The sequence below is a fragment of the Ostrinia nubilalis genome, chromosome 26 (genome assembly GCF_963855985.1).
Source record: "Ostrinia nubilalis chromosome 26, ilOstNubi1.1, whole genome shotgun sequence".
NCBI lineage: Eukaryota > Metazoa > Arthropoda > Insecta > Lepidoptera > Crambidae > Ostrinia > Ostrinia nubilalis.
In genome coordinates, this window is record NC_087113.1 from 271,347 (window position 1) to 292,898 (window position 21,552).

General features: G+C 37.7%; 1 long non-coding RNA gene across 1 annotated transcript; it reads right to left on the bottom strand.

Annotated features, from left to right (window-relative positions):
* Window positions 1-6,610: 6,610 nt before the first annotated feature.
* On the bottom strand, window positions 6,611-7,522 carry LOC135084583 (uncharacterized). Its single transcript, XR_010259897.1, has 2 exons — window positions 7,292-7,522; window positions 6,611-6,773 (listed from the first exon to the last, which is right to left on the bottom strand). It is a non-coding gene; the product is annotated as an uncharacterized LOC135084583 (long non-coding RNA).
* Between the last annotated feature and the right edge of the window lie 14,030 nt (window positions 7,523-21,552).

Genomic DNA, 21,552 nt, shown 5'->3' on the forward strand with positions numbered 1-21,552 from the left:
TTAGATAGGGCCCTTCATTACGCCATAATAAGGAGACGATGGCCGAAAATTAACCCCTATAACTTGGTTACCCCTCCCTTTTGCACCTAAGTAATTAGGGCCTAGACGGAGAGGGAGGAGGGTAGTAGTTTATTTTTAGCAAGAATTGTTTTGTTATTACTCATTAGGTGTAGGTCGTTGAATATAGGTACAGGGTAAATAAGAAATTCATTGTGAACAAATTGGTTTGGCAGATTTTGATTTAGGCACCTTATTTCATATTTACGCAAAAATTTTGCCATCCAACCCTAATTCACATATTTTGGGTAGCAGATAACGGATTTTATTTACATAATTAATAACTACCTACGGAATTAAAAGGAAACAATTTCATTAGAAGAACGTTTATCTTCCATGTATTGTTATTGTAGGTAATGAGTAAGTATTTTTGAAAGAAATTAATAATGTTCCTACCCATATTATTCTTATTCAAAATATTGTTTGTTTTCGCAATCTCTGTATTCTTTCTGTGATGTTACGCAGATAACACAAAATGTGATCAAACATCCTAAAATGTTATGCCAATAACTTCATCTAAAACGTGGCGTGAGGCGATCCGTGACTTTACACTTGTCCAGTTGATGGACCGACGCCGTTGTTGACAAACTTGTAATGGCTGGACGATACCCTTCCTAATAAATTGCTTTGATGTTGTAAAGCCTTCAGCACATCAAACTGCCTACCTATTAAGTAAATTTTTGTTACATAAAAGATTCTGTTAGGTTGAATGTTAATATTCGGCTTAGGATTATGTCTTTAAGTAAGAACCTTTGTATACCAACATTGGAGCAATAAAGAATTTGAATTTAGGAGGTTACTCGCCCCTGGTACGCTCAAATAACATGCAGAAAAAACAGTTGCAGAAAACTGACCCAAAGCGTTGGCCAGAATATCACGGGGAAATGGCCACGTATGTAGTTAAATCGATTCATTGAGATGATGACCGAACAATAGAACCACATGAACGTAACTTTTACACGAAATAACTATCAAAGCACCCGTTCAAAATGTATTGACCCTAGAATAAATCCAAACATTTCTTCATTTATAGAAACCTAATATTATTAAGAAGTTCACTTACCTGACAGCAGTCTCGAAATTGCAGGGAAACAGTGCCGGCCGCCCAGTGTAGATGTTCTGAAATAAAAGCAATCAAAATTGTAGTACCTAGATACTATGTAGTTACGAGTATGTCTAGTAGATCAAGAAATCAGAACGGACTTTACTACGAATATAATAATATGTATTAGGATTAAATTAATCTATTAGATAATAATATATTAACACCAAAATTAATATTATTTTGTATAGCCCCCCCCATTAGGTGGACCGACGATATTAGTGAGGGTCGCGGGAGGTGCCTGGATGCGGGCGGCGCAGGACCGATCGTTGTGGAAATTCTTGGGGGAGGCCTTTGTCCAGCAGTGGACGTCATTTGGCTGAAACAAACGATACATTAATAAAACATGTTGTAAAACCTACCTCTTATTGTTGATTTTACGATATTTCGTGACAGATGCGTGCGTCAGTTTCATCGAAGAACTGCCGTCAATACGAGTGGGATTATTAGCAGACAAATCAGTCTACTCTTTGATTACTGTCTTGCTTCACGTTCTGGTCCCACTGTTCACTGCCTTTTCACTGTTCACTGATTTTGATGGACTGCAGAAGAAAATAAGAGTCAGAAACAATGAACTAATACTTGCCTACATCAAGAACTTAGGTCAACATAGACCTAGTTACGGAATGTACTTACTCGTAGCTAGTTAATATCTGTAGTGTAATATAACATAGCTTGTTTTTCTTATGTAAGTAGTTTGTACCTACCTATGAATCTATTTTTTAATCTAACCTGGCTTTCTACTTAGGCCCGGTTTCCACCAAAGCGGAACAGAGCGGAGCGTAGCGGAGAAGTGTTTTGAATAACCAATCGGATTTCACTATTTCCACTTTTCGTCACCGTTCCGCTTGCCGCTGTCACATTTTATAGAAAACTTTGACAGCCCGATACTTCTCCGCTCCGCTCCGCTTTGGTAGAAACCGGGCCTTAGTCCCAATCCTGTGGCCCCCTTTTTAACAACGTCTCCGATAGCTTTTGACTCCGGTCCCTTCAATAGCAATCACTTCACAGGGCGTTGCTATCGCCGACATTTGTCACGCCGACAAAATGCCGATCGGGGAATGGACGTGATAAGCAGAACCACCATTAGTGAAAGGTAAGTGTACACCCGTAAAGATTGTGGAAATTTAGGTAGGTAGAGATAGTGCCATCCACGAAGATGCGCCCCACCATTCGTCCTAATCGTTTATTATTATTTTGTAGGTATGCATATTATTTTGTAGGTATGCATGCTTGGCTCAAAAACTGAACTCCGACAAACGTTACTCCGACACTACTGCATATCGACATGACTTTACTTCGACACTACACTACTTAGACAAAGGCGAATATCCTTCCTTTGTCGGAGTAGTGTAGTGTCGAAGTAAAGTCATGTCGATATGCAGTAGTGTCGGAGTAACGTAATGTCGAAGTAACGTTTGTCGGAGTTTACTTAGGTAGCCGAAATTCTCGTTTCGCACGAATGTGCTTTCAATAATAATATTTTATTATAAGACGTTTCGCCCCAGATGTAAAAAAAAAAATTAAAATCGCGTGCGAATCGACTTCTTCGAGAACTAATAATCTCATACTACTAAGTAGTTCTCGAAGGAGTCGATTCGCACGCGATTTTAATACATCCGGGCGAAACGCCTACTAAAATAAGTTAAATTATATTGTAACTGTATGTGTCCCAAAAATAAATAAATAAAAAATATTATTATTGAGAGGGGACGTTACGTGCGGAACTACTTACTACCAAAGATGTAAAATCATGGAATAGTTGAATTAATTAAGTAGGTATTTATTTATAGTATCTACAATATTTTTTGTGTGTAGGTAGGTAACATACCTACCTGTGGTTTCCAGTCCGATGTTACTAAATGTAGGTACACTTGGAGAAGACCTGAAAAAATAGTTTATTTTAGTACCCATAAATACATATGCACAAGAAGCATCTACTTTAACAAAGTCAAATGCAATTTGTAGGCAGACATGCTTTCACATGTCATCACTTATAATGATTTTCGCTAAAACATTGAAACAAAAACAACTTAACGTCGAAAAGCATTGTTTTCATTTGTTACTAAACTGTTATTAATTAATAATAATCTTCAAACAAATTGTCAAAAGGAAAAAATTGCAATTAATTAGCAAGTAAATTTAATAAAGAAGCTCCTACCTTTCACGAAGCGCAACGTAACCCACTTATGTCTAAACAAACAACAAAGGCAAATTAGAAGGTTCTTCTTATACCATATTATTCACTTCAAAGACTCGATAAAAACTTTGTTTTCCTTTTTCTGAGATCATTGGGCTAGAAAAATACTCTAAACGAATTTGTCAGCCGTGCGTGCCGCCCACCGCCATTTTGGTAATAAATATCATCGAGCAAAGATCGGATGCAAAGGAATCGCCGCGTAATGCCTGCGGTGGGTAAAGCCGGCGCACACGCTGGAACGAATTTATTTTTTAAAAGCTGTGGTGCGTTCCAAATTCAAAAATCGTTAAATTTCTTGTAACAACAGTGTATTGACAATGTCGAATGTTAAGAAATGATTTTTAGAAATGTTTTAACAAAAGAAAATAGTTAACTTTTTTTAAATTTATAAACTTGATGACCGAACAAAAAACGAATTAATTACTTATTTCTTTACTTATTTGTTTTTAATTTTAATGCTTATCTTTAATTATAGGAAATTCAATTCAATGATTTTATTATCTTGATGATTAATTTGTTAAAACGTGATTTTTTTAATTTATTTATTTTCACCAATATATACTTAAAAACTTGAAAACAAATAAATTAATTGAAAACATAAAATTAAATCCAAAATATCGTATTTTTGCCTATCTAAGAGTTGTTTAATTTTTTTTTGGCTGCTACTGGTTGCATAGCGTAACCGTAAAGGTATTTGGTTCTTGACTATGGTTCTTTGTGGGTTTTTTAGTAGGTCAGAGGCGAGCATGAGTTTTCTTTTTGAATTTTTTAGGCTAGGTGCCTGCACGTTCAAAGTTGTAAGTTAATGTGACTGTGAACTTTAATAAAATAAGTAAAAATATTAAGTAGATTCAGTAGGTAACACTTTAATGCACACCACACAAAGGCTGATAATAATGATCTAAATATACATAACTCAAAGGTGACTGACTGACTGACTGACTGACTGAAATATTGTAATCTATCAACGCACAGCCCAAACCACTGGACGGATCGGGCTGTGGCATGCAGGTAGATGTTATGACGTAGGCATCCGCTAAGAAAGGATTTAAGGGGGTAAAATGGGATCCACGCATACAAAGTCGCGGGCGGCCGTTAGTAATACACAAATTGGGCGGTCTTACAGCTAGAAAACATTTTCTTCCAGACCACCCAGAGAGAAGACAGTTGTCAATGCCAAAGAAAACCCGTAGCCAAAAAACGGTGTAATTCTATCGCGGCAATTTTATTTTACGTTCGCAGTTAAATGGCGCAAATCGAAGTTACGAGAAAGCTTAATTCATAAAGGGGACATTACCGGTTGGTTTATTGTTTATTCGCCCACTTTAAGCTCAAGCAAGCCTTTTGTTTGGAAGAAAAACTTCGAACACCTAATTGGACGGACCGAATACAATAAAAGTTAAGAACGAGCTGGTTAAAGGAAAGGCTTAAAAAAAGAAGGTTATCGTAATCCTTTAATGCGAAAACAACTCAGTTTTTATGAATTTGATTTACTGTCAAATCTCACTTCCCTATCCCTACTAATGTTTTAAATGCGAAAATAATTGTCTGTCTATTGCGCTTTAACGCCTAAACTGTTGAACCGATTTTGATGAAATTTAGTTCTTTTTATCGAGTCTCGGGAAAAGATATAGGATTTTTATCCCGGTTTTTGAAACAAGGAAACACACAGTAAAGTTTTTCTGTGATAGACAAAATTTCATGCGGGCGAAGCCGCGGGATATATCTAGTTTAATATAAACTCAAAATCATTTGCAAAAACCAATAGAAATAATAATGGGTTATTACCGTCCCCTAAAACTGCGGGACTCTTTCCTAGTAACGATTGAACGAGTGAATGAGTGAACGAGTGAGTGAGTGAAGCGTTATTAAAGACGCATTCACGTTGTAACGAGCTCTGGCGAATACACATTCACCGCGGTGCCGCTAAAATAATATCTGAGGACCGGGATGTAAATGTTACTGAAAGGAACAAAATAAGATTATTTTTATGAGTTGACTTTGGTGTTTTATTTCCAAATAAACGTACTTTATTAAAAAATTACTTAATGTTGATTTATTGTTTTAGTAGTTAGGCCATTTTTTTTTCATTTATTTGTACAATTTTGGATAAACAAACATACAGGATCTTAAAAGTAGTAACATAATAGAGCTCCAAAAGGTTTGTCAGCGTACAAAATATTTAAATAAAATCTAGAAACTTGAACCCAAGTCATTTCATTAATTACACATAAAACATAATATTACATAATTTATTGTTCAATAACACTCTTTGTGTATTTTCAAAGTTCAATCGAAAAGAGCAGGCAAAGGCATAAGTACCTTTGAACACTGCATACAGCCTATTCGGGCGGTGATTGCTTAGAGCGCGAAAATTAAAAAAATGGAATTGGCCGAATGTATTTATTCCTAAGCCCTAGTGTGTGAATGGCATTATAATGTTTTATGCCTGTGCCTGTGTCCAATTTTTAATTGAAAAAATCATAGACGAAAATTGAAAATGGAAAATGCTGTCATAGTGACTGGCGTGACTGCACGCACAGTGATCGTGTGACATTGATTCGGTCGAGTATTTTAATGTGAAAATATGTTTAAAATGGACGAAAGAAACAATAGTTTGGGATATTGTGACAATTTTTTGACTATAAAAGTGATTAAGCATGTAGTGAACACCCAAGTGCGGTAGTGTCTGATGTTTTGTGGAGCCAGACTGCGCGGCGCCACGAGGCGGCCGCGGCGTCACGTGAGTACCAAAACCATAATTTTACCTCAGAATACAGAACAAACCAGAAGGAGTGTTCGATAACATTTCTACGCGGCAACTTGTGTCCAAAATACTTCCCCTCCCGCGCCCCTCTACCCCCTTTAGTGTTACTAGCGCCGTGTGACACCCCCATTTTTGGGGTAAAATTATGTAATTTTTTAAAGAGATGTTAAACAAGTAAAAAATAAGTAAGTGAAATAAGTACACACGGCCAGTGTTAACTATCCATTTCCGTTTTTGCTCTCGCTCTTATCAAATGGTGATTCTTTGCGATAGAACGAGACGACATGACTGGCCATAGGCATAGATAGTACCTACCTACCTATGAATTTAATTTTTACTCCGAAGTAACTAAGTGTAAGATGATTATTTATTTCTATTAAATAGTGTAATATATGTACTATATTTTATGTAGGTATAATATGTTATTTAAAAGTCAATTACAAAAGTCGAATATAAATTTTAGAATGCCAAGTAAAACAAAAAAGAAACTTAAGGTTCTTTATTATGTAAACATATCGACAACAAAACATTTGTTTACGGCGCAGTAGTGCTTTTAGTTTAACTTTTCTTGGAGTCAAAAACAGAATCCAAATCAAAAACATCACCAATACTTAAATTTGATTGCGAGGCAACTCTGGCTGTGTATCCTGAAAAAAAATCAGAGTAAGTATGTAAGCAATAATTAATTACTTAAAATTATTATTAAATATACAAATATTGCTGCTGCTGATCTGTTGATACCAATGCCTTACTTTTGAATAAATGGGAAAGTATGAAATTCACGATAGTAATTTATTATCTCCTCATTATTAGGGAGTAATATTATAAATTAATTCAATATATTGAAATCAAATCAAAATCAAAAATATTTATTCAGTTTAGACCACAAGTGGCACTTATAATTTAATTAATCAGGTTGTCATGTCATGGATGAAATTACACTAAAAACTAATTAAAACAAAAAGGATGGGGAAAATATTCCATTATTCTGTGGTAACGCTAACAAAATTAACGCGTGAATTTTTTATAAGTAGACAAATGTAATTCAATATAAAAAAGTAGGGTAAAATATTCCGTTGACCTGTGGCAACACTTACAAAATACAACCGTGATTTTTTTTGAAAATTATTATTTAATTAAAATGAATTGGAAATGTGCTACTTACGGATAAAACATGATCCCATGCACTTTCTTCGTAATTCCAGTAGCATTCTTACATGTTGGAACGGCACAAGACGGCATAATTTAATTATAAAGTGTCAATCTGACGGATATGTAAACAATGCGCGCGCCGGCCATTGACTGATTGCTCTAAAGTCAAAGTAGTGCGATTTGGAGTACTTTATATGAATACACATTTACGCCCGTTGACGGTTTCTGGTTTGTTCCGTATTCTGAGAATTTTACGAATATTTGTTATTTATTTGATTAATATGCTACCTTAGTATTATTTGAGTAATATGTGCAGTGTACTGGAACTTTAAAATTCTATGAATCTACTTTCCTGCTTTCACGTAGGTACCTACCTACCTAGGCTTAGTTTAGTTACTTTTTTTACAGTCACCTTCAACATCACACATTTTGTTGCAAATTCGCAATAATTACAACTAAATTAGGTAGGTAGGTACTTTAGTGTTTATCATAAGTGCTGTTGCCGGTACTCTTTCCTAAGGCACCCCACAAAGTACAGATTATTTGTCGGCCGATAGTTTGGTCGGGCTGTTGAATCAGTATGAACATGGGCGTGTGCACATTACACCGATTTGGTATCGGCCGGTTCTTATACAAATTGGGAGCCGAGCAAACTATCGGCCGAATAAAAGTCTTTAGTTTGCGGGGTGTGCCTAATAGTATTTTTACTAAGATAGAGAAACACACAAACTCAACGCGACATTTTTTATATGACTTACCTAAGTAAGTACTCCCGGCTTGACGTTTCGGTTGCTATGCTGTAGCCAGTCAAGCCTTGACTACATAATACGAGTAGGTATATAACTCATATAAAAATGTCGTGTTGAGACCCGTGTTTCTCTATTTTAATTGAAATGGAACGCGAACGTTAAAAATTTTATTTTTACTAAGATCAAAATGTCTCCCGCCGTATCTTGCGTCGCTATAGCGGCGCGGACGTGACCCGACGGCGGACGAAATGAATAGCGCACTAATCACTGATTACGGACAATCCGTAGTTACCGCATTTTTGTATCCACAATAACACTCTTAATATCTTCACATTAAGGTTCGTTATTCGGCCAAAAAATCAGAAAGTTTTGACACTCTTATTAACTGGACATAGGGTTGGAAATACAATGAGATGTTCTGATTATTTGTTGTAGGTATTTGTCACGCAGATTGATAGGGCCGGTTGTCACGCGGCGTGAGGAAGGTCATCTCTTTGCTTAACTAGGGGGAAGCGAGAATGTGTTATTGCTATCATTAGTGCTGTTTGGGAACGACCGAAGTCAATGACACGCCAATTAATTATCTCGGACTTAGCTGGACTTCCATTATGGTGAGAACTACGAATATATTAGTAACTTAGTAACTTCCAACGCCTTCCTGCTCGGCAACGGCCTCCACTCCAGAAGCTTGCTGCCCCATCGGCCGTCAACCAACCACCAACCGGAGGATGTGAAAGTCATTGGGGAGGCCTATGTTCAGCAGTGGACGTCCTGTGGCTGATATGATGACTTTGATCATAGTTATGATTTCCTAGGTAATCTATAGTTAAGATTTCCCAGAACATCCTACTTCAGGTTATGGCCGACCGCGGTTTCTATCGCTTTCATTTCGATCACTACAAGTTTTTATCGTGTTTCAGGCGATTAAAAACTATTTCATCACTATTTATTTATCGATGTAAATTTTCACGCCAATTTATAGTTATGAGTAAATCTGTGATTCTTCACAAACTTTTATCACCTAGTTCGTCTTTGCATAATAAAACATTTCATTGTCCACAATGTGAAAATTTGTATGTAAACCGACACCAAATATAATTTCATTGTACGCACTCGTAAAACATTACTCTCCCGTCTGCAGTCGGATAACAACGTATTTATTTCACCTTGCTACCAATCAGTATGCGCCACACACTTCCCCGCGGCGATTCATTAACACACGCTGATACAAGAAGGAAAGTTGCAATGAACCCTCAGGGCGGGAGCTGAAGGAGCCAGCGTGAGGTCATTGGAGTTGCACCTACAGGCAAGATCAACACTGTGACTTCTTATTTAGTTGTAAATAGCTGCTATTTGCTATTCTTAATAACCTAACCTTTGAAAAAGAGGCTGACAATAGTGACTGAGTTTCTTGCGCTGCTTCTTCTCAGCACTGGCCCATTTATTGTCCTGAAGCAGTGGTAGGGTTAATACTTTTACACGTCCCAGTGTAAAAGTGCTTTTTTAAAGCCTATTTGCTGAAATAAAAGAGTTTAATGCCCGTTTTCACCATCAAATCCTAATTTTTAAGAGACCCCTATGAAAACAAAATGCCTGTTATTTTTTACCATAAAGGTCACTTAAAAATTAGGGTTTGATGGTGAAAACGGGCATACGAGTTTTACACCTACCAAGGTATAAAGATGTGTAGTTTGTGGTTAACTGTACGTTGAGAAGTAACTTGTGGAGTACAATTGAACAGTCAGTACAACTACTCGGTTTTTAAGCTCTTGTCTATTGTTTTCCTTCACTATAAATAGGCGTAACCCCAGCTTTTGGCCCAGAGGCGGGCGGTTATTTTTTTAGGCAGGACACTTGTCTTAAGACAGTTACGAATACGAAAAGTGTTTCGTTCTTAAATGTTTCATTTACCCAGGGTTTTTCTCGCCCCAACCACTGCCACGAATTTTCATTATTGATTTCAATCTTGTTATTGATTCAACTTTTATCCCCTGACTCTGTAAGCCAGCCTAACCACAGTCTATCTAGCTAGTCTAGCACAGATTTAGCTCAGAGTCAAAAAAGGCAGACACTACAGGCATGCAGCAATAGCTGAAAGCATAGCCGTGTCTGCGGCCTCATGTCAATCGCATCTTGAATGTTTGTTGTTCTACGCGAGTAGGCAGATAGGGTTGATAAATAATACATAGAGGTTTATTCTTGTAACAGATCTAGCGCTTAACCGAGCCAGTGCCTAAGGTATGGGAGGGGTACGGGAGGGTGTTTTTACCCGACTACGGCAAAGCAAAAGGCGGGTTATGATTTTGACAGGCTATGTATGTATGTATGTTCATGTGTTCCATCGTAACTTCTAAACTACTTATCAGAATTCGACAAATGACATATCATTAGAAGCGTCTTAATTGTCCGCTGGTTATAGGCTATATGGGGTTTCAAAAAATCGAATGTGGCGCCCTCTAGCGGACAAAACATACAGAGTAAAAAAATAAAGTTAAGATAAATATGCCGTGTTTGGTATCATTTGAAAGCGCTTTACTTGTACATTTCGAATATATGTATATTACTAGCATTTGCTTGTGACTTTACCTGTATTCATGGGCTGATTGCATACAATTCACATCTTTTCGTTCATAGCTTCTTTACTACTAATTAGTTCATCAATTAAACTTTTGTTAATATTATGCGCCACTAATACACTTTAACACCAAAATAGTACAAATAATAAAAATTAAAAAAACTAAAACCCAACTACGACAAAAAACGACGCTGAAAAAGTATAAAACAAGATTTTCGGAATACTGAACTGAACAAAGTTGCCAATGTAGTTGCATAGTAGGTAATTTTCATGTTTGGAAAGGCGTAGTCATACGTTACCTACCTACCGTAGCACTTTGACAACGTGTGACTGCGGTTTTCCAAACATGAAAATTACTATGCAACTACATTGGCAACTTTGTTCAGTTCAGTATTCTGAAAATCTTGTTTTATACTTTTTCAGCGTCGTTTTTTGTCGTACTTGGGTTTTATTGAGGCGTCAAACGTCAGTGAGACTTCATATTTGTATGCTCTGTCACGTCATAATATTATTATGTCAATGTCACCCCTCTTGTGTCGCTCCCATACCTCAAGGCCGTCACAGACTTAGCTATAATATAGGTATATTAATATTTTTATAGCACACAATATAGTCACAGAAATATACAGGTAGATAGAAAATTTTACTCAAGGAAAACATTCCTTCATTTTTGAAAAGAAAGAGAACTTCATTTAAAGATATCTGAATTTTTTTCGAAAATTCACCACCATAGCATACAATTTTCTGTAAACAATTAAAATAATTTCAGATTTCATGGTTTTCCATTAATTGAATTCATTAAGTTTGTTAGAGAGATTTCATCCTTATACTTAATCCTAACAATCGATGCAATAAAAATACAGGGTGTAATTTTTTACAGATTTTAGTTGGTTCGATTCCCGGGTGTATCAAGCATTTGGAAATCTTTGAATGCAGTTCTATTTTTTTTTTTCAAAAATAAAGGAATTTTTTCTTTGAGAAAAATTTTATTTATTTTATTTTATTTATTTTATTTGTTTAACAATGTTTCAACAGCATTAAATTGTACATAAATTTCTATTCTATCTACATTATTAAGAGTACTTTCCCTCCAGGTGGCATTTCAAAATTCCACCCTGTATATTATAGCTGAGTGTGTGGTCACTCGAAAATTAGTATAGACAATGTATAATAAAAATATTAATTATTATAGCTAAGTCTGTGATGGGCTTCAGGCACTAACTCAGAAATGTGCTAGTACAGATTTAGCCCAGCGTCAAAAAAGGCAGACACTAGCAACAGCTGAGAGCGGAGCCGTGTCCGCGGCCGCATGTCAATCGCATCGTGATCTTTGTTGTTCCGAGCAGGCGGCTAGGGTTGACAGGCCTTACTAGTAATTTGGTGGTTTCATAGAATTGAACTGTCTTGAGTCAGAGGTTAATAAATACAATATTTAGAAGTGGATACTTACGTAGTCTAAGGCCCGATTCGAACAAACTTTTATCCGAGAATAACTTCTGTGGTATAACTGGCACATTAACTGTTTCAGTATGGGAAATATGTCAAAATGTCGAATAACTGACGATTTATTCTGAGATTAATATTTACTCTTGTTTGGTCGAATACACCCTAAATTGTTTTGGGCAGTGTTGTTCGTAGGATTTGTATTGTTTTGTTTTCGTGTCCCACATGTTCGCTCTCCATTTGCTTAGAACAATGCATTCATTACTTGAAATTAATTGAAACACTTTCTCTAGAGTACGCTATTTTATTTAACCACTAGCTTTTGTCCGCGGCTTCACCTGCGTCACAGATCGTTATAAATTACAGCCTATAATATGTTATTCTGGGTTTAAAAAAATAATACTGTAAAGTTTCATCAAAATCCGTCCAGTAGTTTTTACGTGAAAGAGTAACAAACATCCAGACATACAGACATCCAAACTTTCGCATTTATAATATTAATAGGATGTAGGCACGGAACACGTTTGACAAACCTTATAACTTAGGGTAATATTTATTTTAGTATAATTTGAGTGACATAAAAAGTGTAAAGACGTTTACCATCTGTAAATAATTCCTCCTGTCTAAAAGTTCTTGTAGGTATAAGCCAAGCTATTTACAACACAAAAGGGAAGAAATAATGCTACAAAAATGTCTTTCTGTTACAACCCTATCCCGTTACCGGGCAAGTTGCAAATAGTCGAGCTGACGATGACGGACGCGAGCGGTTGCATTCGTTATAGCTCGCTAATGTGATGCAGGACTGTTCACTAAACGAAATGTCCATCATACCCATTTCAGCCACGTTTTAGACTACAAACGTACGTACTATAATTTATTACTTACATAGTTAATGTATGTATAATGTGTCATCATCATCATCATCATTTCAGCCACAGGACGTCCACTGCTGAACATAGGCCTCCCCCAAAGAGTGATGATGATGATGATGATAGTTAATGTATGTATAATGTGTGCACTACTGAAAATTTAAAATCTCAGTTTACAAAATAAAAGTTGTAATGCTACAATTCAGACACTTGTTTATTGAAATACATGGACATAATAACGATTTTCTTTTTCGGTTTTGTAAAATTCGTAGTAGGTATCAGGTAGGTGTACTGTATTTATTTAATTCATCACAGCGTAAGCTACTTTAAACATTTTTTTACATAAACGAAAACATTAAAGTAACTTGTAAACCCGACAGCTAGAACAATTTTTATTTATTTATATTGATGACCATAATTTATTTTAGCCTATTTTGATTTTTATTGCGGATTAATCCGTCTTTTTGAGGAGATTTTATACACATACATGTATAGGTAAATGACAGATCTTGGATGATTGGTCGATGGACTAGAAAAATAATTTCACTAGTAGGAAAACATACCATGCAATACCATACAATGCCCATGTGAATACAGGACGGTGATTAGTTTAGCTTCCAAGCTCAGGAGTAGTTTTGCTTACTCCGAAAAAGTTCCACGGATGCGATATCACAAACGAAATTCGTTTTCGACGTTCGATTGAAGTACTGCGATCTGATAGAGTTTTATAGAGGCTTCTATCATCCTATCGTTTGTTTCGTTTCGTACCGTAATTTCGTATATTTCGTAGCAGCACGCAGGAACCGGGGGTATAGGGCTGGCCTATCTGGTGTACTGCTGGCCACATAAAGCGAAAAACAAAGAAATTCATTCCACCTGCCAGAGCTACTGGAATCTAAGGCAGCAGGCGTGCATGAGCGGAGCGGGTGCATAGGTCGAACAGAGCGTTGGTACTTAGATGGTTTTTGGTCGCATTTTACGTTCGTGCAAAAGCGCAGTGACCAAGTGCAACGAGTAGACAAACATTTTGCGAGAATTGTCATACCGTGATGTTATAGTTTGATGTATAATTTCTTTGGTCAGTCTCAAAAACTTCACCCCTTCTTTAAAAACTTCTATTGTTCAAGCTTTTTTATGTACACTAATGCTGTAGTTGGACGTATAGTAGGTATCTAACTGCATTGCGACGCGGAATCAACAAATTGCTGACGAAACTTCAGTTACTTTAACTATAACAAACGTCAAAAATCTGTCAAACTCCAAAAACCCGGCTATTGTTAACGGTTAAAGTTAGGTGATACATCTCAGCCTAAGTTTGGTTTTGTTATTTACGCTGTGCACTGTCATACCTTTGATCTAAGCCGTTGACTTAAAAAGGGTTGTTAACCGCGTGTCGAACGCTGTCAACTTTATCGTACGTAAGCTCCGCTCCACGCCGCACTAAGCTAGGTTGGTGATCGCGCACTAAATCGCGCGGCTTGTACGTCGGACGCGCCTGATATTTAGTGGCTGCGTTCAGAACGAGCCCTGAGTTGTGGCACTCACGGCAAATTGTATTGGAAGGTACACACTACACAGGACAGTAAATAGAAGTAAATATCGCATCGTATCTTCTGTGGTTTTGTACAAGAAAATGTTGTATTTTTTTTTAGTTACCTATGTAAGCTAATTTTGACGTAATTAAAAAATAAATCGCACTTTTCTCTCTCAATAAGATACAATACTCAAGATAATTTCATAGACCGTGTCCTTCCAAAATATCTACATCATTCTGCCTAACACCCTGTATAATTGACTCCGATTTAAAAAGTTAACATTACAATTTAGACTACACGCCTCCTATACAATCTAGAAAACCAGGTCAAACCTAACACTTTTGAGGTGCGGAATTCTAACGAATACGAAATGAAAATACAATTCGATTCATGACTTCAGTTCAACAAGTTATTAACAAACCTACGATCCTGCTCGAATCAGATGTAGTTCTTGAAATTGGGTATCTCGCATCCAGTTGCCGTTTTATTGCGATCGGATGATTGGTGGAATGGCCAAAACTAGATTACTTACTGCAGCACGAATCAAAAGACTCGAGTAGGTGCGAGCTATGATTGTCGAGTGGGCGTTTGTGAATGACGGACACGGTGCAAGTTAAACTAATTTTATTATTGTAAAAGCAGTGTACCTACCTAACATTTTTGTATATTTTTTATTAATACTCAACACCATTATATGTATTATAATGCTATGTATTAAAAAAAGAAACTAATTGTGATAAGGGGTTTTAAGTAATACTTAGGTACTGTATTCCAATCTTGATCATTTACAAACATTCAAGTATTACAAGTATTCACAAACATTACAATGAGGATTCACAGTGCACGTGGACGCATAGAGTGACACGTCATGAACCAATCACAGAACTCTATTCATTGCTGTTTGTTCAATTTTCTGCTTCACTTAAGCAAGCGTCGTTTGTGAATACGGGCGTTACTCCATTTTCTCAAAACTATGAACTAGGAGGAATCTCATGGGTCTTGTTGATGAAGATTAAGCTTAAAACTACGTTAGATGATTTTAATAATTTAAGAGAAGTAATTAGCCTAACCAGAATTGCATCCGAAGTTGAACTTTATGTAGATACAGTAGCCAGATCATCAACCCACAACAAATTGACAAAGTTCCTCAATGAAATTGATTTGAGCATATTAACAGTCATTCAATTCAATATCAGTTGGGAAACTTCATGATTTTGTGGCAGATGTATGTACAATCAATTCTTTTTTCGTGCTACAGTTACAAAGCGAACTTTGATTAAGTCAAATAAACCCAAAACCGATATACCTCGTATGAAACTTACTGCAGTACTTCAGCACTTTGATTGGCGCCTTTGATATTCCATTCGTTGTAACATTTTGATCCACTTTGGTCGTTTGTGGGAATGCCCAAATGCAATTACTGGCTGCCACACAACTGACCGCTCCTGGCGGAATTCGGAATGTTGAGGTTTTGCCGAAATTTTCGCTATGGGGCTGACTCGTCGGGTGCCAGCTATTTGCGTTAATATCTCGTTTATTATCATTTTTGGGCTTTCTGCGAATATACAAACAAACCTTTTATAAAGCATTTCAGTTTGCACAAAATTCAATCTAAAACGTTTATTTGTACTAACGCAAAAACCGTAATGTGAATCGACCAATTCCAGTATGAACAGATATTTATTACCATAAACCATACAAAACTAAAATATCAATAATTGGATCAGAATTTAGAGTACCTAGATTCAGTCGATCATCAAACAAACATTTTAGTATTGGCAATTTTTATTCATGCTCGTAAATCAAACGAAATGAAATTACAATAATGACAGAAACTTTTTTAACATTCTTAACTTATGTATTTTCATTTAACAAACTAAGGCTGGGTTGCACCATCTTACTTTAACTTTGACAAACGTCAAAAATCTGTCAAACTCCATACAGAAAACACCGGTTACGGTCAAAGTTAGGTGGTGTAACTCAGCCTTAGTGAAGTAAATAAAGAAGTTGAATTTTATTAAGACCAACAAAAGTAACACACCCCGTATTTATCTGCCGTGTTCGCGCAAATAAACGAGTCCAGCTATCGTGGAGTCAAATTAATTCACGGACTTGCCAAAAACTCTTGCTGGACGTAAAATGAAATAGCTAGAAATTTCCTCTTGCAAAACGTAAAATTGTCAAGAAACGCGAAATAATTATCTCATAGATCGCGAGAACTCGTTCTTTGAAACATCAGATAGTGATGGAGGCAAGCTTATCGCTCGGGGCGATCTGCTCCACCCTCTGAACGGTTTTATAAGACACGACAACAATACGATTGATGAATGAGTTTGCTCATAATTACACGAAGAACGATTCGAAGATGATGCTACCTAATCGTAATGTTCAGAATGTAAAATCTTGCATAAGTTTCCCCGATGTGTTTTTTGATGCTTCTGCTCTGCTGTGGGATAATCCACCCAAAATAAGAAAATTTTGTAATTGCACTTGTCCTTTAGGGAATTTACGGTCAGAAGTATAGCTAGTATTGATAGCCCAATAAAATAAATAAATAAATAAGTAAAAGCTGTAAATCCGTTATTAGGAAGATGACGTAGGCACAGGAAAAAGAACAATATAAATATTTCTGCAAAATTGTCATTCATCTCCTCTTCGTCCGATGTGCAAGCAGCATTTGCTAAATTCTCTTCTATCGTCTGGTGTAAACGTAGCTTTTCTGAAAACAACATTTTAGTTCGCATCTTGACATTCCGATATCTTCCGACAGTCGTGTCGTGTCACCGCCCGCCGGTGTAAAGGCCTGCCCAACTACGGTTATGTTTTAGTTCGTCTTGAAACTCTGAAGTTATAATTTCGTGCCAAACTACTCGCACTGCGGGACTTTGATCTTGATCAAAGGTGGCCTGTGGTCACGGTTTTGTTGGATCTTTTGAGGCAAAGGAAAATGTTTCACTTGATGACAATAACGTAGAGCAGGGTTTGTTTTTACTCGGTTCGTGGACGCCCAGTGGTTAAGACTGGGGGTTGGAATCTGATAATGTCATCAATTTATATCGAATGCAAGCTGCTGTAAGTTTTTCGCTCTCACTAAAGCTATAAAATCTGCAGTGTACTTTCCAACACACCTTATTTTATACAGGTTTACTACTCGTAGGTACAAAAGTTCAAATCTAAAAAACTGACACCCGTATTCACAAACGATCCTTGCTTAAGTGAAGCAGCAAATCGAACGCACAGCGTTGAAAAGAGCTCTGTGATTGGTTCGTGTGTCACCCTGTGAGACCTCATAGTAATGTTTGTGAATACGGGCGTGAGAGTAAGTAATTTCGTGCGTTCGTTTCGTTTCAGCCAAATGACGTCCACTGCTGGACAAAGGCCTCCCCTAAGGATTTTCATAACGACTGGTTCTGCCCGCATCCAGGTAGTAGGTATGTACTAATTTACATTTTAATAAATCATCGTACCTACTGCATTTAAAGAGGAAAGGTGATCTTTAGATTGTTTTAAACTTTCATGGTCACTAACAAATGTGACTGATTTGACTGACCATGGCGCTTGCAACAGTGCCGAAATATCGGAAACTCAAAATTAAGGTGGTCAAAAGTAACATGGTAGCAATCCCGTCAATAATAACGATCTTTAGATTATTTGAAAATCTCGTCTCTCAGACAGTATCAATTACTTACAACGCGAAGTCGGAGTGAAATGAAGATGGAATATGTCACTCCAACGATCGAGCCTTCACTCTGCGGCGGCACCTCGGCCCACGCGCTCTAGTAGGTCAACTCGATTGGCTGTCGATAGAACTGATATAGATAGTGTGCTCTAGATCATTGTTAGAGGGTATGTTTTAATTAAAAACTAGCTTTTGCTTATTTCAAAAGTAGTCCTACTAATTAAAGACTAGGTGTGGTTCATAAGTTGCTTTGAAAGATTGTAAAATTAAAACAAAATTCTGTCTCATAGCTTTTACACAGTGTAATTAGGTACCTAGCTCCAACGTAAAAACTTGTACTAATATCTACGCTGAAATTAATAGGTAATGTGTAATAAAATGAGGTTATTTTTTAATACAATCGTTTTAAATTTTCTTCTTTAAACCCGTAGTTTTTTCAATATCAAAAAATAAAGGAAAAATATTTTAAAAAAGTAGTGCATCTTTACCACGTAGGGTAATTGTGCCGGTTTTCCGTCCAGCTCCTGTTTTCGTCCATTTGACCGACTTGCCACAAACAAATACGGAAAATTAGAATACAAACCTAACTTTCCATGCAAGTTTGGACTTGTTACAATCTATAATATCTAAGTAACAGTTCTGCCTGCATGAAAATGTGTGACGCGCCCCGCGACGCATCGACAGCCCTAGCACCGAGCGCGGAGATTTTGACAACCCTACGGCTGCGCGGCCGCACGCCGCACGGACCGAGCTAATATAAGAGACGGCGGCGACCGCGGGCGCCTAGCATTCGCTCGGGAGCCATCGCAACAGCCAGACGATCGCGCGCGCGTCTACGGTTAATTGCGCAAGAGTCCCTAGCGAATAGCTGCCCTCACTGTTCCCACTAACTTGGCTTGACTCGATACCTCGTTTACCTCCGCGGAGCCATAAAGCTTCGTGTTGCTGTTGAAACGTTCTATCGTTGATAGCTGCCTATCCTCGTCCTTACCGAGTAGTGCATGTGATACTCATCCCGAACCCGCGGTAGCAATCCTGCTGCCACCCTTCCTGAACTTCGCACCCCCTCGCCCCGTAGGTCCAACGCCTTTCCCCTGTGGTCGCGCTCACTATTGAGGCTTCGGTCCCTGGCTCGAGCTAATTGGACCACATCCTACCCCCCTAGTTATAAGTATCCAAACTAACACTCGCTAAACCTCGCACAGGGCGCCGCCCCTCTCGCGGATACGTTAACTAGTTTCGGGACGCGGACCGGGCGCGTCGTCATTCCTCTCGTTGTAATTAGCAAATTGTGATATAACTTGTAAAGTACTTGTAAACTTGCTCATTATTAAATAATAGTAATTTAGAGTCAGTGAAACTAGAATAAGTAAACTATTGTGGAACTTGAATTATAAGTGCCATTGTGTTATTGATTGTGCGTTTCCTTGGTCAATATCCCTGTAGGCATCCTAGATAGGTACACATCCCTCATCGCAGAAGGCGAACTGGGACTTAGTACTAAACAGCGGGGTGTCAGACTGAGCTAGCTAAGACGCCCCGTTGCAATGGCGCCCAACTGAATAACCCACGGAACCTACAGGGACCACCAGATCGCTAGAGAAGCGAAAGACCAAAAGGAACGCAAAACTTCGCACCAAATTGATAATCACACATGTCAGAACCGACATCTTGGATATACAAACTCAAGAAGACAGAACTTGAGAACGAGTGCAAAAGAAGAAACATAAAAACGGAGAACAGAACCGTACAAGAACTGAGACAGAACCTCACAGAAGTACTCAGAACCAAGCAGTCCCATCAACCAGTCCAGTCCGCCAGTAAGTCCTCCGAAGAACAGTCTAACAGTGAGTCAGAAACCGATTTTGAAGACACAGAGATGCAGCAAGAACCAAACATGTCGTACACCGTAGATCAGACTGAAAGCATAACGGCCAGATGGAACCTAAGTTTTGACACATGCAACGACCCAGTGGAGTTCCTAGAGCAACTGGACGAACTCATGTCATCGGGCGAGGTCAAGCCAGATAAAGTGCTCAAAGTGCTCCCCAGATTCCTGAAAGGAAAGGCCGTACTGTGGTATAGAAATAATAAAAACTCGTTCACTACATGGAACGAATTCATAGAACTCTTCACATTGACATTTGTGAGCCGTGACAGTGACCTGTTAGCTAAAATAGTGAATTATAGGCAACATCACCGCCAAAAATTCACAGACTACCTCATTGAAATACAAACACTCATGCGCAGATACGCGAAAATGTCAAAGGAAGAAGAAATAAATAGAATCTACGAAAACATGAACGCAAAATACAAGTACTATATCAAGAAATCAGAAGTCGACTCGATAAGCAAATTAATTCAACTGGCAAACGACTATGAAAATGTCACAGCAGACCGTCAAACTAGCTTCATACAAAGAGAACCACGAAATGACTACCACGAAACAAGCACAAATTTTAATCAAGAACACAAGGAGACGGCAGCATACATACACAATTACAACACAAATACTTGCTGCTGGAGCTGTGGAAAAAACGGGCACTCCATGAAAGATTGCAGAAGTAAGAAAATACTATTTTGTAACGGTTGTGGCAAGATCGGCAAAATGAGTAAACAGTGTTGTAAGAAAACAAGTGAGTACACACAGGCCATGACAATGAACACAAGTCCGCAAATTAAAGATAACCGTCCCTTCGTAGATGTATCGATACTAGGCGAAAAATATCAAGCACTCGTAGACACCGGCGCCACAAGATCATACATCAACGACCAAGTGTACAAGAAAATCGTAAAAAGAAACCTGAAACCGAAAACAGTAAGCATAACAGCTAGCATGACAGATGGGCACACAACTCGAATTAAAGAAGCACTAGACTTGCAAATTAATATAAAGGGAAAAACAATTAACCACCAAGTATTATATCATCCACGAATCACGAGTATACTGATCGGCAAGGACATATTAAACAGAATGGGAGCCAAAATAGAATGGCCTCAAGATAGTACCAAGCAAGGGAAACAAGTGGGAACAACGTCAAGAAAAACTACAGAAGTCAACATCGTACCTACGTACGAAATGGCTGAAACACTGACAAGCAAGAAAAAACACAAGATCAAACTCGCACACGAAAAACCAATCAAGAAAAAAGACTATTCACGGAACCCTAAAAGTCAAAAAGTAACAAATAAACACGTAACACGCTTAAAACAAGAAACAAAAGAAAACTGGATCCAAAAGAAAATTCAAGAAATACAAAAAACCGGAAACAAGGACTATAAAACGTCGAACAGCAAATTATACAGAAAAATAATAAATCACGCGTACGGACCAAGAACAAAAACATCATCAGACTGGAAACTATGCATAAACAACAATGAAAAAGACCAGATTCTGAAGGAAAACCACGATACACCAACCGCA